We start from the raw sequence: 14,276 nt of genomic DNA, 5'->3' as shown, positions 1-14,276 counted from the left end.
CGTCAAAAAGAACTCGTTACAAGTTAAGTTACCGTGTGCAAAATGTAACTAAGTTAAGAACGAAGTTCTTCAGCCTAAAATGTAACTCGCAGTTACTGAGTTACTTAAAAAAGAACGAGTTATTTCCAAGTTACTTCGGACACAAAATAGCATTACGCAGGTGCAGCGCGCGTGAGCAGTTGAGTTAGACCTTGAGTTGCGTGTGGAGTAGTGCAACACGCTTAGATCGTTTTCGTTTATGTCCAACAATAGACTTCTCCCTGTTTGTAAGCAAATGACGTCATAGTGTTCGACAGCACCAAAATTTGGTAGAACTGAACTACGCTCGAAGCTAGAGGTGAACAAGGTCGCGCCCGAAAGCCACGGTCTTGAGGGGATTAAGATATGGTCGCTTAAAGGGACGCGACCCTCGGTCCAACTTTTCTTTCAGTGGGAGGCAGCGAACAAGTGCCCGTTCGTGGTACCCAGCCCTCTCCTTCCGATTTGTTCCGGTTTCAGTCCGTCTACCAATGTCATGATGACGCTTCTCTGGTAGAGTTCTATTCGAACGCTTTGCATCTTACTCCCTGTGGGCGCACAATGATTCAGCTTCATTTCAAACGCAGCGGTTCTTACTTGCTGAACAAAATATTGTCGTTGATTGAATATCACGTTTTATGGCAAAAAAATGCCACAAAGAAACCGGAGAGAAAGCAAGAAAATATGTGGACGTAAGTGAAAAGCGAGTTAAAAGTAACTTGGAACTTAACCGAAGTTACTTTGGGAAAGTTACCTGAGAAAGGAACGAGTTCCTCTGAAAGTTACCACGGCGCAAAAGTACAGAGTTAAGTTACAGGTTACCAAAAAAAAGGAACTTAGTTACAGTAACGAGTTACCTCGAACTGTGATTTTTTCCCCCTTTCTTCTCCGCAAACGAGTGCAGTTTGGACATTGGAAACATGCTATTTATTCGTCATTCAGCACCAACTAACAAATATATGTTTGGCCGGGAAATTGAAAATGCAAATATACACGGCCTGGTCGGATTTCAATGAAAAAAAAAAAGTTTGGTGTCGAAATTTGTTAAATTGGTGAAAAAAATATTGCAGTGCAACTTTTCATCCGTGTTTAATTTCTCCTAATGGTTTATTATTCTTGTTTTTGCTACGTCTCTCCTGAAGAAGGTAAGCGGTCGGTGCGAAAGGGAAACGCGAATGGGTCGGTGCGAAGGAATACGCGAATGTGAATGACATTCGCTGGGCGAATGTCATTAACATATAGCGCCGTTTTTATTCACCGTGTGACGCGAATGTCATTCGCTTGAAGCCACATTTATTTTGCGTGTGACAGTGGTATTAGTTAGTGTGTGTTCTAGCGTTGGCTCATTCGCTGTTGTCATTCACTGTTGTTTGATGTACCGTGCCAGTGTGTTGCATACGTGCTCAGTCCCTCATGTAATGGCCTAAAAACCCCTTGATGGATCAATAAATAACAATAAATAATAATAATAATAATTCGCATATCAAAATCTCGGGATGTGTGCCCCCAAAGTACAGGTTGGGAGAAAAGTTTACGGAACACGTTGCGGCGTACTTTTTCTTCGATGCGACACCCTAGCGGCTGGCGGAAGCAGGTGAGTACACTGTTTCGGAGGGGTGGAAGGGTGCGAGCAGTGGCGAATCCAAGGTGGGGGAAGGGGGGCGGTTAGGCTATCGCCCCCCCAAAACGTCAGTTTATACATAGTATTTCTCTCTCCCCACTCCCCCAATACGCGGTCCGGCAAAGAACCCCCCCCCCCCCCAAACCGAGGGTCTGGATCCGCCCCTGGCTGTTAAACACAGTGGCAGTTCCGGTGTCGCTTGGGTGTGTCTGAGAAGTGGAAGCTACCGCTGTGTGTCGCTAACAGTGCACCCTTCCACCCCTCCGAAACGGTGAACGCACCCGCTTCCGCCAGCCGCTAGGGTGTCGCACCGAAGAAAAAGTACGCCGCTCGCGTGTTCCGTAAACTTTTGTCCCAACCTGTACATCCTCGTTTCAGGGCTTTTATAAAAGCGTGTGGATTCGTATGATAACTTTCTCGCGTATTCCTGAAGATAATTACTGCACTAAGAAGAAGTTGTTGTCGAGTAGTTTCATGCCCTTTCTAAGAGGATGACCACCTGGCTGCATAAAGCGCCTGCAAATATAGCATGAGTGCAATGCTCACAGCTGTTTGCCAAAGAAATATGCACAGGATAAAGACGCCCTGTATAGCAAACTACTAATAAAATTCATTATCAACACTGTTGTTCCTTATCAGTTCGCGAGCCGTAACAATCATCATCGATTTCAGTTACGTGTGAAGTTTGATTTGCTGTTGACACACGCCAGTGTTGTTTTCGTAGCGCTAGCAGAAATATTGCAAATCGTACTTTTTCGTCGTAGGCTTACTCAGTCCCAAGAATATACTATGGCTACTGGAAGAACTTCGAACAAGATATCGGGGAGAAGTGTTTTATTGACAAGCAGCTCAGTCCACTTCGTAACCTAACCATGGTTTTTAAGAATGCACACCTTGGAAGCAACGGCGAAGTGTGAGTACCATTTCAAATCAAAACTTGATGTTAGTCTTCATAGCTTTGAAGCACCTTGGTATTGCCTTTGATACGTTACCTGGAGGGTTCGCGTATTGGCTTACTCACCTTGAGAAGGGAGCGTCACATGTATGCACACTGTTAACCAAAAAGGTGTCTGAAAACGATGCTAATTTTCCAAATTAATGCTCCTTTCGCATAAGATTCACTCCTCACAAAATGAGAAAAGATGGTCCTTTTTCCATTGGTTTCAGACGAAGGCGTATAGGAGGTGCACGAAAGTTTTTAAACGCATTAAACCTCAAATATACACCTCCATGATGACCTAAAATAGGTGCACTCTGCCTCTCACTGGTCGTCAGTCCTCACTAACACAAGCAAATTGTTCTGCCGCGGTCTTGTACCGTTACGCGATTTTTCCTTTCCCGCCGGGCGTCGGTTTTGAAGTGTCGTCGAACCACAGAGAAACAGTAAGGGTAACAGTCTACCACGAAACGCGAGACAGCCCGACTCCCTCTGACCGACCTTCTGTTGCCGCCGTCTCAACCATTGTGGTCAAGTTACTGCCGATCTGGGACAGGAACCCTGCCACCTGTTTTATTCAATCCGAGGCTCAATTTCATCTTTCCAGCATTAGCCCCCAGCAGAAAAAAATTTACCACGTCATATCGGCACTGTCTCCATCTGCTGCTGAAGGAGTCTATGACATTATCACTAACCCTCCCTCCGGTCTACATTGTGACACGCTGAAGTCAGCTCTACTCAAAAGCACGACCCGTTCCGACCGCTCTCGGCTTCATCAGCTTCGCTCAGACGAGGAACTCGGAGACCGGCACCCTACCCATCTGTTACGCCGCATGAAGCAGCTTCTTGGCGACATTTATGCGTCTTCCAGCGACAGTTTCCACCGGGAATTCTTTCTGCAACGCCCTCCGCGACATGTACAAATGGTTTTGGCCACTCCTTCAAATCTCTCCACGGACAAGCTAGCTGGTCGTGCCAATGCCGTTATGGAGGTCGCGGCACCTACATTCTTGACGTTGGACGTCATTCATGCCACTGTAGATATTAATCCAGACCGCGTACGTCGTCAAGACCCTCCCTCCACCCCAACCTGCTCTGACGTTGCGCGTATCCGCAGCTCACAGAAGTTGTTGCGGCGCTCGCTACCCCAAGTCGGTCCCCAAGCCCACGTTATTCCCGCCCACGCTCAAGCTCCCGTCACACCACTCGGCAACCAATTTCCCGCAATGTGCAGTCTGATAGGATTTGTTTGTACGAGGGGCGTTCAAGTCAAACCGGGAGTTTCATTTTTCGCAAAACTTACAGGCGAACTTACAGGCGAGAAATTAGTTTTATTTTTCAACGTAATCTCGAGCTGCACTAATGCACTTGTCCCAGCGTTTCACGAGGGCTTGGATGCCAGCAGCGTAGAAATCCTTACCGACGCGTAGCAGCCATGATCGGACCGCATTCTTGACCACGTCGTCGCAGCTGAAGTAGCGGCCACCAAGGAACACCTTCAGTGGCCCGAAGTGATGGAAATCGCTGGAGGCGAGGTCTGGACTATAAGTGGGATGTGGCAGCAACTGCCAGCCAAATTCCTGTAAGGTGCGTGTCGTGAGATGCGCAGTATGCGGGCGTGCATTGTCCTGTAGGAGGAGGACTCCTTTGGTGATGAGGGCCGCCTTTCCGAAACTGGAGGTGTTCATGAATGATAGTGTTCAACGTTCCCACAGAAAGGTCCGTCTTTCGAGACAGTTCGAGACATGTTATCGGTCGGTCCTTGAGGATCAGGCGCTCCAGAAGTTGGACGTTCTCAGGATCTCTGACACTGGGCTCTGAGCCGCCCCGGCCTGGATCGTCCTGCACTGATGTACGGCCGCCTCGGAACCGTTTGCACCACTCAAACGCTTTGCTGCGGCTAAGTGTATCGTGGCCATACTGAGCCTGAAGTTTTCTGTGGACTTCAGATGACTTTACGCCTTCATTCACGAGAAACATCATGACAATTCGCTGTTGGATGTGCGCGCTCACCTCGTTGTCGGCCATCTTGTCTAGCACGTGTCTTCTGTTTTGCACAAACTTGGGACCACTACGTGGTGAACGCGGAGGCCTGTCGCGTGTGAAAATTATGAAAAAGAAGTAGCGCGAGCCATTTGTACACTCAGGAGACAGATAGTCCCGCTTTGACTTGAACGCCTCTCGTACCACCGTCACTTCGGAGCTGACGATATCACTGCGTCCAGTCATGCTCGTGGACGGGAAACCCTCCTGCTAGCCACTTATGGCGACAGGTGGTCCGCGCCAATACGATAGTCCGCTCTACTATACAGGGTGTCTTTTTCAGGTGATGCAGATTTTTCATTAAAAAAAACTGTCAGGGTTATAGACATGCTGTTTTCACCTCTGTCATCTTTGGGCTGGTGGACGTTATTGGCCATCTGTTACTCAACCGTCAAATTACTAATTACCAAAATTTCGCTAATTAGCTTTTTAATTTAATTATAAAAGCTACGAAGTTGTCCCAATGAGAACATCAGTTCCTTTCGGTGACCTGATATCGTAGCCGTTTCCAGAACAACAGTCCGTTCGGTAGATCGTCCACAAAAATTCGAGAGATGGTGAAGGAACCTCATGCGTCGAAGATGCCGCTACGGTGCCGCCCCATTCCTCGAAAATGAGCTTTAACTTGCTGAAAGAAAACAAAAACACATGTATCGGGCGACGCTATCGGAAATGCCCTTATCTTGGGCTCCATTTTCTGTTAATCTTTTTCCAGGACGCAAGAGGCGACCAGTGTGCCCTTTCTCGCTCTCACAGTGGGGCTGAAGGAAAGACGGGTCTTCGAAGATGTGCATTCACCAAAATAAAGAAAAAAATGGTGTTCCTTCGCGATTTTTTTTGCCGACGATCTGCCGAACGGATTTTTGTTCTGAAAAATGGCTACGATATGAGGTGTCACCCAAAGGAACGTATGTTCTCATTGAGACAACTTCGTATCTCTTATAATTAAAAAAGTTAATTAACGATTTTTAGGTAATACGTCCGCCGGCCCACAGATGATAGAAGTGAAAACAGCATGTCTATAGCCCTTATAGTTTTTTAATGGAAAATCTGTATTGCATCAAAAAAGACACCCTGTATAGTTGCGTTCCACATCAATCATCACCGACCAAGCTCCGGAATTCCTTGGTTTGGTGAACGTCTATCGTGGCTTCATAACCCCTTATGCGCAGACACTTCGTCCTCTTGAGGCTTTGCTAGCCGATGACGGCCGCGGTTCCTCCAGCCTATCATGACCTTCGGAAGCTCTTGTGCCTTTAGTAAGATCCATGACGACCTCGCTTCCGCTACAGTCCTGTTCCATCCCCGTCAAGATGCCCCTACAAGCATCATGGTGGATGCCTTGAACGTCGCGGTCGGTGCTGTCCTTCAGCAGCGTGCCTCATCTGCTTGGCACCCTGTCGCTTTCTTCTCGCGCATGCTCCAGCCGGCCGAAACACGGTATAGCATCTTTGGGCATGAACTCGTCGCTATCTTCCACACAGTGAAGCACTTTCGGCATTTTCAGGAGGGTCGCCCTTTTACCATATATACAGACCACAAGCCTCTCACGTAGGCCATCTCGTCCTCCGGCACTGCATATGCACCACGAGAAATTGGACAGCTCTCCTTCATATCTGAATTTTCTTCGGATATCCAGCATGTCAGTGGTGCAAATAACGCTGCCGCTGACGCCCTCAGCCGCGTCTCTGCTGTCACCGTGCCGTAGGAGCGGCGCTGCTAAACCGTCCTCTCTATCGACACCCTTGCGACAGCTCAGGTTGCTGACGAGGAACTCGCCCGTTTCAGCGCAAGTCCCACCTCGACCAGCCTCCGGCCTGAGGACGTTGTACTTCCTGGCGCATCGACCCCAGTCACCTGCGACACGTCGCACTCTTCAGCTAGACCTTTTGTTTCTCCGAGCTTCGCCGTGCCATCTTCAGTCACTTCCATCACCTTTGTCACCCTGGCATCCGCGGGACCCAACGGCTTATTCGTACGCGATATGTCTGGCCTGGCACGAACTCTGACATCCGACTCTAGGCTCGCGCATGTGTACAGTGCCAGCGCGGCAAGGTTCAGCGCCGCACCTGCCTTCCACCTTGAACCTTTCTGCCACCAGACGGGCATTTCGACCACATCCACATCGACGTAGTTGGACCTTTTCCATCCAGTCAAGTCTCCACTCACGAGTAGTATAGGGGGGACCGCTATAAGAACATCCTTTTTCTAATCCAGTTCTAGGAATTTCTAATCCACCACAAGCCAGTTCTAATCCCTCTGGTTAGTGGCCCCACTTTGATTGACAGGCCCCCTTTTTGGCTCGCCCATTCATGCTGATTGGTTTGAGATGACCCCACTTCGATTTACAGGCCCCTTGTTTGGCTCCACCCCTTCACGCTGATTGGTTCAAAATGACCCCACTATGATTGACAGGCCCCCTTTTGGCTCCGCCCACTTCATGCAGATTGGCCCATCCAAACCTACTGATTGCTGATTGATCCATCCGCTTCGCGCTGATTGGCCCCTTCTAGGACAGCTGATCGGCCAACCCAGTGACCCCGCTACAGCTCTATCTTAGACAAACAAAAGGAATACATTGCAACGTTTATTGAGTACATCATGGCTGTCTTGGAGAGATTGATTCCTTTGATGCTGGGCATGGTTCCTCGGAAGTGACGAATCATGTAGGTGTCTCTGGGACAGCGGCTAAGAAAAGTTTCATCCTCCGTGAGTTGACACATTCCACGCGCACTGGACGCTTACGTCCAGTGGTTGGAGGCACGTGCGTAGCGATCCAGTAGCGTTCTTGTCCAGCTTAATGTTGGACCGCATACGTACCACATACCAATCTGTGATAGTGAAGATATCACCAGGGCATTCAGCGGGTAGGTGAGTAGTCAATAGATTAACCCTACGGCCAGGAAATGACGTCAAACAGGAAATGACGTCATCAAGGACGTATGACGTCACTCCAGGCCGCAGCCGCTCCGCCCTCATATCAGTGAGGTCAGTGGATAAGATAGTTAATCAGTGACGTCACATAGTTAATCTTAGTGATATGATATCAATGATAAGATTAAGTAACAATAATGACGTCATGGTGAAACTCACTAGGAATCGAACTTCGGTCCTTTAGGTTGTCAGACGAGCGTCTTAAGCCACTGGGCCACGGGCTCTACATGTTTACTTGCGTCGCTAATCAGGATAGAATTGTGTGGGGTGGAGAGATTGTTTGATTCCTTTTACGCCAGGTGGCGTCATGGGGAGTTGAGTTCGTTCATCTACAGATGGCAGCACTTCCAGCAAATTTACCGCCGTTCAACAGATGGCGCTACCTGCGCCCCCAAATTTTAAATTTCGCGCCAATTTGACTTCGCTCTTGGTTTAAAAGAACTCCCCACGATCATGTTGTTTTCATTTTAGAAAAAGAAAAACAATGGCGAGCCAGTTCTATGTCAACTTACTGTCAAACGCCTCGAGTGATGTATTTCCTAGTAACACAATGAGCAAGTTCAGAGTTAAACTAGCTCAGCCAGTGCAATTGGATGGAAAGTGGGAGGTTGCTCTGGCGGAGGTGAATATCCCATTTGCAATTAATAATGTCACAGATATCGTTAATGGTATATCGGAGACTAGCCTCTTCGGTGGCGTAACCACGACAGAACAAGTTAAGTTTCTTGCGGGAGAAAGCATTATTGTACCTTTTCGTCAACTTCTAACGAAACACTTCAAAAACCAAGCCAAAATAATACGAGTCAGTGGTCATTATGAAATACAACTTCCACTAAATACTGGTCTGGAATTAAGTTCAACTCTCTCTGCTAAGCTTGGCCTTCCCGAAAAGATTATCGGTTCTTCGGAATTGGATGAAGGCCAGCCAGTAAAAGTATTGAAATATCAGGTGGACACTGAAGAGAAAGTCACCCTAATCACGTATCGTTCACGTACAACCAAATACGAAGTTCCAGAAGGGTATTATGAGTCAGGGAAGGACCTCGCCGATGCGATAAATCACGCATATCGAGCAAACTTACACCTACCAGAAGATGCTCGTCTCATATTTTACAATCCCTATAATGGAGTTTGTCAACTGGAACGTCGCAATGAGGGTTACGTTACATTTCACCCATATTTAGCTCTGATGCTTGGATTTGGAAAACGAACAACCTTCTCCAGTTTCACAGTTGCTCAGCGTGATGTCTGCCTCTTCCCAGCGCAAAATTACATTTTCGTTTACAGCGATATCATCGAAAGTGAAGCTGTAGGTGATATAACCGCACCCCTTCTTCGACTTCTCCCATTTAGACTGCAGAGTCGGAATGAGGTTATGTCCTACTCTTTCACAAATCTTTACTATAAATATGTGACTGTCAAGGAGCTGACTAGCATTCAAATCGAACTGGCAAACGAGATAGGTGATTTCATTCCCTTCATTGCTGGTTCTGGTCGTGTGGGAGTAACATTACATTTTCGAAAATGCATATAACTCAGACACCCTGTTGTATATCGCATTTCGGCAGCGGTAAACGAGATCAACCATTGCCACATTACTCAGCTCCTCTTTATCAAGTTGGATCTGGCTTTTTTTCTGAGTTGGTGCAGCGGTTTATACCTATACTGACTAAACAAGTAGCGCCCTATGTAGGTCGGAAACTTCTTGACACAGGACGTCACATAGCGGAGGAAGTGAAACAGGGAACAACGTTTGGAGAGGCACTAAGGAAAGGGGTTGGTCGCACCATCCATTCAACTCGTGACGAGTTGCTGCATAGACTCAGAGGGAAGGGTAGGAAACGTAATAAAAGCAAGGGCAACAGAATTGATCGATCAGTAAAACCAACGAAGAAACGAAGAAAGGTTGACTTTTTCACCTGAGGAAAAAAAGATGTCTACCATCGCCTTAGTACATAAAAATTCTTGCTTCTGCACAACGAATCAGTTGGACCTGTTTTCTGTTCCACCGACAAACTTTTCTCTGGAGAAGTCAGAATATGTGGAGTTTTTCCCCATTTCTGCACCTACCTCGAGCGGTGTGATTGAATATAATGTTCCAGGTCTCGGTGGCGGCTTCTTTGATCTCCAGTCGAGTTTCTTACACATTCAATGTAGAGTTGTGCGTAAAAATGGAGACGCAGCATTGACTACAACTGGCAGTACAGTGACAAATGACAACGTTATTCCTGTACAAGCATTTGCATCTTCTCTCTTTCATCATGTCCACATTTATCTTAATTCGACTCTGGTATCTAATTTCGAACATTATGCCTATCGTTCTTACTTGGACATTGTTACAAATGCAAACAATGTTACTCAAACTCACACCTTGTCCGCAATGCTTTACGAACCAGATCCAGTGGGAGAATCTGAAAATTTTGCTATCCCCAACGAAGCAAAAGGACTTTTCGCACGCTATAAACGCACCAAAGGATCAACTCTCTGTGATCTTTATTCTCCTATCTTTAGCGACATCTGTCAGCAAGAAAAATTTGTCCTTAATAACACCGATATTCGAGTGGTGTTGCGTCAATGTACTGACGAATTTAGACTCCTCTCTGGTCCCAGCGAGACTGAAAAGCATACAATAGAGTTTTCTCGAATTGTGCTCTACCTCCGACGTGTGCAGGTTTCTCCAAGCGTACTCGTTGGCATTGAAAGAAGACTTCAAACGACACCCGCCACATACCTTCTTCGAGGTTTAGAGATTAAGTATAGGACAATCGCTCCAAACCAATCTCAGGTGATATTTGATGATCTCTATAGTGAACGAGTTCCTTCTAAGTTGACCGTATTGATGGTCAAGAGTGAAGCATATCAGGGTCATAGAGAACGGAACCCTTTTAAGCTTGAAAATTTTAAACTCAAAAGAGCAGTGCTCGACGTTGGCGGTCAACACTACACCGACGACTTCGACTTTCAACGAGACATCTATGCAAAGGGATACATGAATTTGCTTCACAAACTTAAGAGCAAGGATATACCTCTAGCTCCGGCTGCATATGCAAAAGAGACATTTATGCTTTATTATCACCTCACACCGGATGTGGAACTGCAGTCACTAAGTCCAGTGCTTCAAGCTAATGTTCGTCTCACATTGACATTTGCTGCTAACCTTACAGAAGCTGTCACGGTGCTCTTTGTTTCCGAGACACCTCGTGTTCTGGAAATAAACAAAGACAGACGCGTTAAATTCGTATAAACGAATCAAAATGGAAGAATGGGAATTTTATGCAGCTTTTGCTCGGAACCATTGCACAAGGACATGCTTTCGTGGAACTTTCGCTCGCGATGAAATTGCATTGCAAAAAGCTGGACCGGGTCTTTATGTGGTGAATACAGCTCCAAGATCTTCCCCGGGAGAACACTGGACTCTATTCCATATCTCTAACGATAGGAGCATTTCTTATTTCGATAGCTACGGAATGCGACCACTATACAAGGAGTTCTACAAATTCATACACCCAGCATCTTCATTTCACTACAACAGGAAACGACTGCAGGGATACGGCTCAGCCACATGTGGACTTTATTGTCTCTATGTAGGTAGTCTTCTCTGCTGTGGGTTTCTACTTGAAGAGTGTACTCGGAGGTTCTCACACACCAACTTTAAACTCAATGATAGGTTGATAGCAATACTTGTGCGTAAACAGATACCACGAAAAACAGATAACATGTCATGTTGTAGTGTACTCTAAAAGTGAATAAATTTGTTTTTGAAAAGAAAAGAGCCTTTATTTAGTCATCTTAGCAAGAAAAGTAGGATACATTACATCAGACAGCTCACAAAAATGGCGAAAAGTATTATACAGTCACAATTTCATCATCACTTTGAAAACAAGAGAACTGAAACAAGCTGTTTTGCAAAGTACATACTCCACTTTTTTTTGCAAACACTTTGAAAAAGTTTCTTTATTTAAGGAAGTGACAACTCTCTCATTCACATAAAAAAACTTAGAAAAAAGGTGCACTGAATAAGTCAAATGAAGATATGTACAATCAACACTCCTTTAGTGTTAAACACTTGTTAGAAAAAAACACAAGAATAAAGAAAAGGGTAACATCTATATTGATGGTAATTGGCTTTTCCATCATTTACCATCCTGTTGGTTCCATCTTTGTTTACACTTGTCCGATGCATACATATGATTAGGTGTGAAAACCAAAAGGGAACGTTTCAATTCCATCTGCACAAATGTAACGCTTTGTATCCAAAGGGTTGAGAGCAATCTTTGTCACTGAGACACTTTTGTTTACATTGTCTTTGCGCACGATCAGGTTCTGTTTAATAGAGTGTATTCTGCCATACTCAAGAGCGTCGGTGTACAGGGAATAAAGAAGCTTCTGTGCTTCAGAATGTTTCACACCTTTCGCACGGTTGTACTGCTTTTTGCTACTCAGTTCGAGAGCGTACAGTTTTGGTTTTAGACAACAGAAACCGAGAATGTGATCACGAGGCATCTCGTTTTTAAACATTCCCAGTACCATCTTATTTTTCGCGGAATATAACGGATGATCGGGGTCATAGCTAGAGTTATCCAGATGCTTGTCAGCTAGTTCGAGAAGCGCTTTCTCTTCACTCAACTTTATGATGAAGGAATCTGTGTCCATATACAACAGTCTAGTATCTGGAGCTACACGAAGAAGGTGGTTGTGGTAAAAATCAAACATCTTCAGCTTGGACAGTTCCAGTATCGCGAATCCTAGGTACAGTGGCTGTCTCATGCGGAGCACAGATTGAGAGAATTGGAAGAGGATAACATGAGAGCTCAGCGGTCGGAACTCCTTTAGGTTTGGTTTGCGTAGGAGCCTGAGCACTTGTTCGTCGGTTACTGTGAGACGACAGTTTACAAACTTTCTAACCTGCATACACGAACGTCCGTACACGCTATTAATTGAAATCTTAGCTTGGGAGCTTTCGAAGGCATTCGTAGCTCGTTTTCGAAGATCGTGATTGAAGTCCACATAGGATCGGAGAAAGGGCTTTTGATTGAACTTTAGAACCCTGTGAACTTTGGTGAGACGCAAGCCCAAATGCATATACAACTGCAGATTGCGATAGTGTAGAAAATATCTCTCTTTGTCGAATAATGTCAACAGTAATTTTGCATCGGTAGCTTTCTCAGGAAGGTGAAACTTCTTCATCAATTCCTTTTGATACTCTGACAGCAGATCATAGGGAACTGACATTTTCTCGGGGGCAACTGGCAGATCTCTGTGACGTTGGTGGATTTCTTTGTCATATGCTAGATCTACCTCGAGGAAGTAACCCATAGGTGCGTCATCTGGGAGGTGTGTTATATCCAAGTTCGTGATTTCATCCTCTGTGAGCCACTCGAAACCTCCGTAAGGTAGTGGTTCTCTCATTACTGAACCGTAAAGCCCATTAACGTCTATGTAGTGGATCAAGCTACTTGGGCTTTTGGGGTCAAACTGCTCTGTTCCTGGTACATTTGCAGTCGCTTTCCTCAGCGAACACTGTGTAATACCTCCTCGTATGCCATTTTCAATCAGCAGGTACGCGTCAGGGTCGTGAATCAACTCTAGCTCTACCTTACTCATTTTTAGAGCGCAAGACATGCTTAATCCGGGCAGAGACACAAAGTGAAAAGGTTCGATCTTGTGAAAGTCAAGTGTCCACTTACGAAAGCCCTGAAACACGTCTGCTAAAAGCAGTGCGTCTGTGAGTAAATATAGGTCTGAATACTCTCCCAGATTACGGAGTTGAAATTTTTCAAAGACCCTCTGTGCATGACAATAATCTTCTTCACTTACTTCTGTCCCATTCAAAGTGTTGAAGAATTGATCCCGAGGAGGTAGAGAAAGCTCATTGTAGGCTTCGAAAGTGGTGACAAAATTGTAACAAAACACTCCTTTGCGAACAACTAGTTGAAAGTGTTCTTCGTTTGGAAAAAATTGACGAAGACAACGAAAGTTGTCTTCACCTTTCTCACGTAGATTTTTCACTAATGTTTCGAGACTTGCATTCAAGAAGTTTAAACTATCTAGGAATCGATAAGAGCCAACGTCTATAGCCTTGAATTTTTGGGAGCTACTGGCAATCACCTTTATGTCTACTTTCTTAAGCAAATGCAAGTGAGACAAAAGAAAACTCAAGTCATAGTTGGCATTGTGTGCAATGATTGGAATCTTAGGAGGCACTCTCAGTTTCAAGTTACAGGTGTTACACAAAGTTTGTCGAAATTTTCCACTTACATGGTCATGGTCACGAACTTTTTGCTTCTTTGCAAAAGATTCCTGGCAAACGTTGCAGTGACTTGCTGTGGCATGCTGCTGCTCGTTTTCTGCGGTCATTTCTAGAGGGGCAATTGTACGTATCCATTCCAAAATGTCGTCATGGAGTCTGTGCAGTAGCTCCATAAAGACAGTGACACAATTAGGTCCACGATACAGATGCTTTTGGAGGACATATGAGTCGGATGCGCGTATCACTAACAGACAAAATGAAGAGGGGATGTGATCTTCATACACATTTCCTGAATCCAGACACGGTGACAGCACACTTTCAAAGTCATACACACAGTAGAAGGGAACTTCTGACATGAGATGTTCCCCTGCAAATGCTAATGTCTCTCCCTTCTTTGGGTAAATGGTCTTGGCTACTTTCTGTTGCTTACACATACTTAAATGACACTTCAGACTTCCCTCTGAGCAGAAGCC

Source organism: Ornithodoros turicata, chromosome 1 (assembly GCF_037126465.1).
Source record: "Ornithodoros turicata isolate Travis chromosome 1, ASM3712646v1, whole genome shotgun sequence".
In the NCBI taxonomy this organism is placed as follows: Eukaryota; Metazoa; Arthropoda; class Arachnida; order Ixodida; family Argasidae; genus Ornithodoros; species Ornithodoros turicata.
This window is presented reverse-complemented; position numbering follows the sequence as displayed.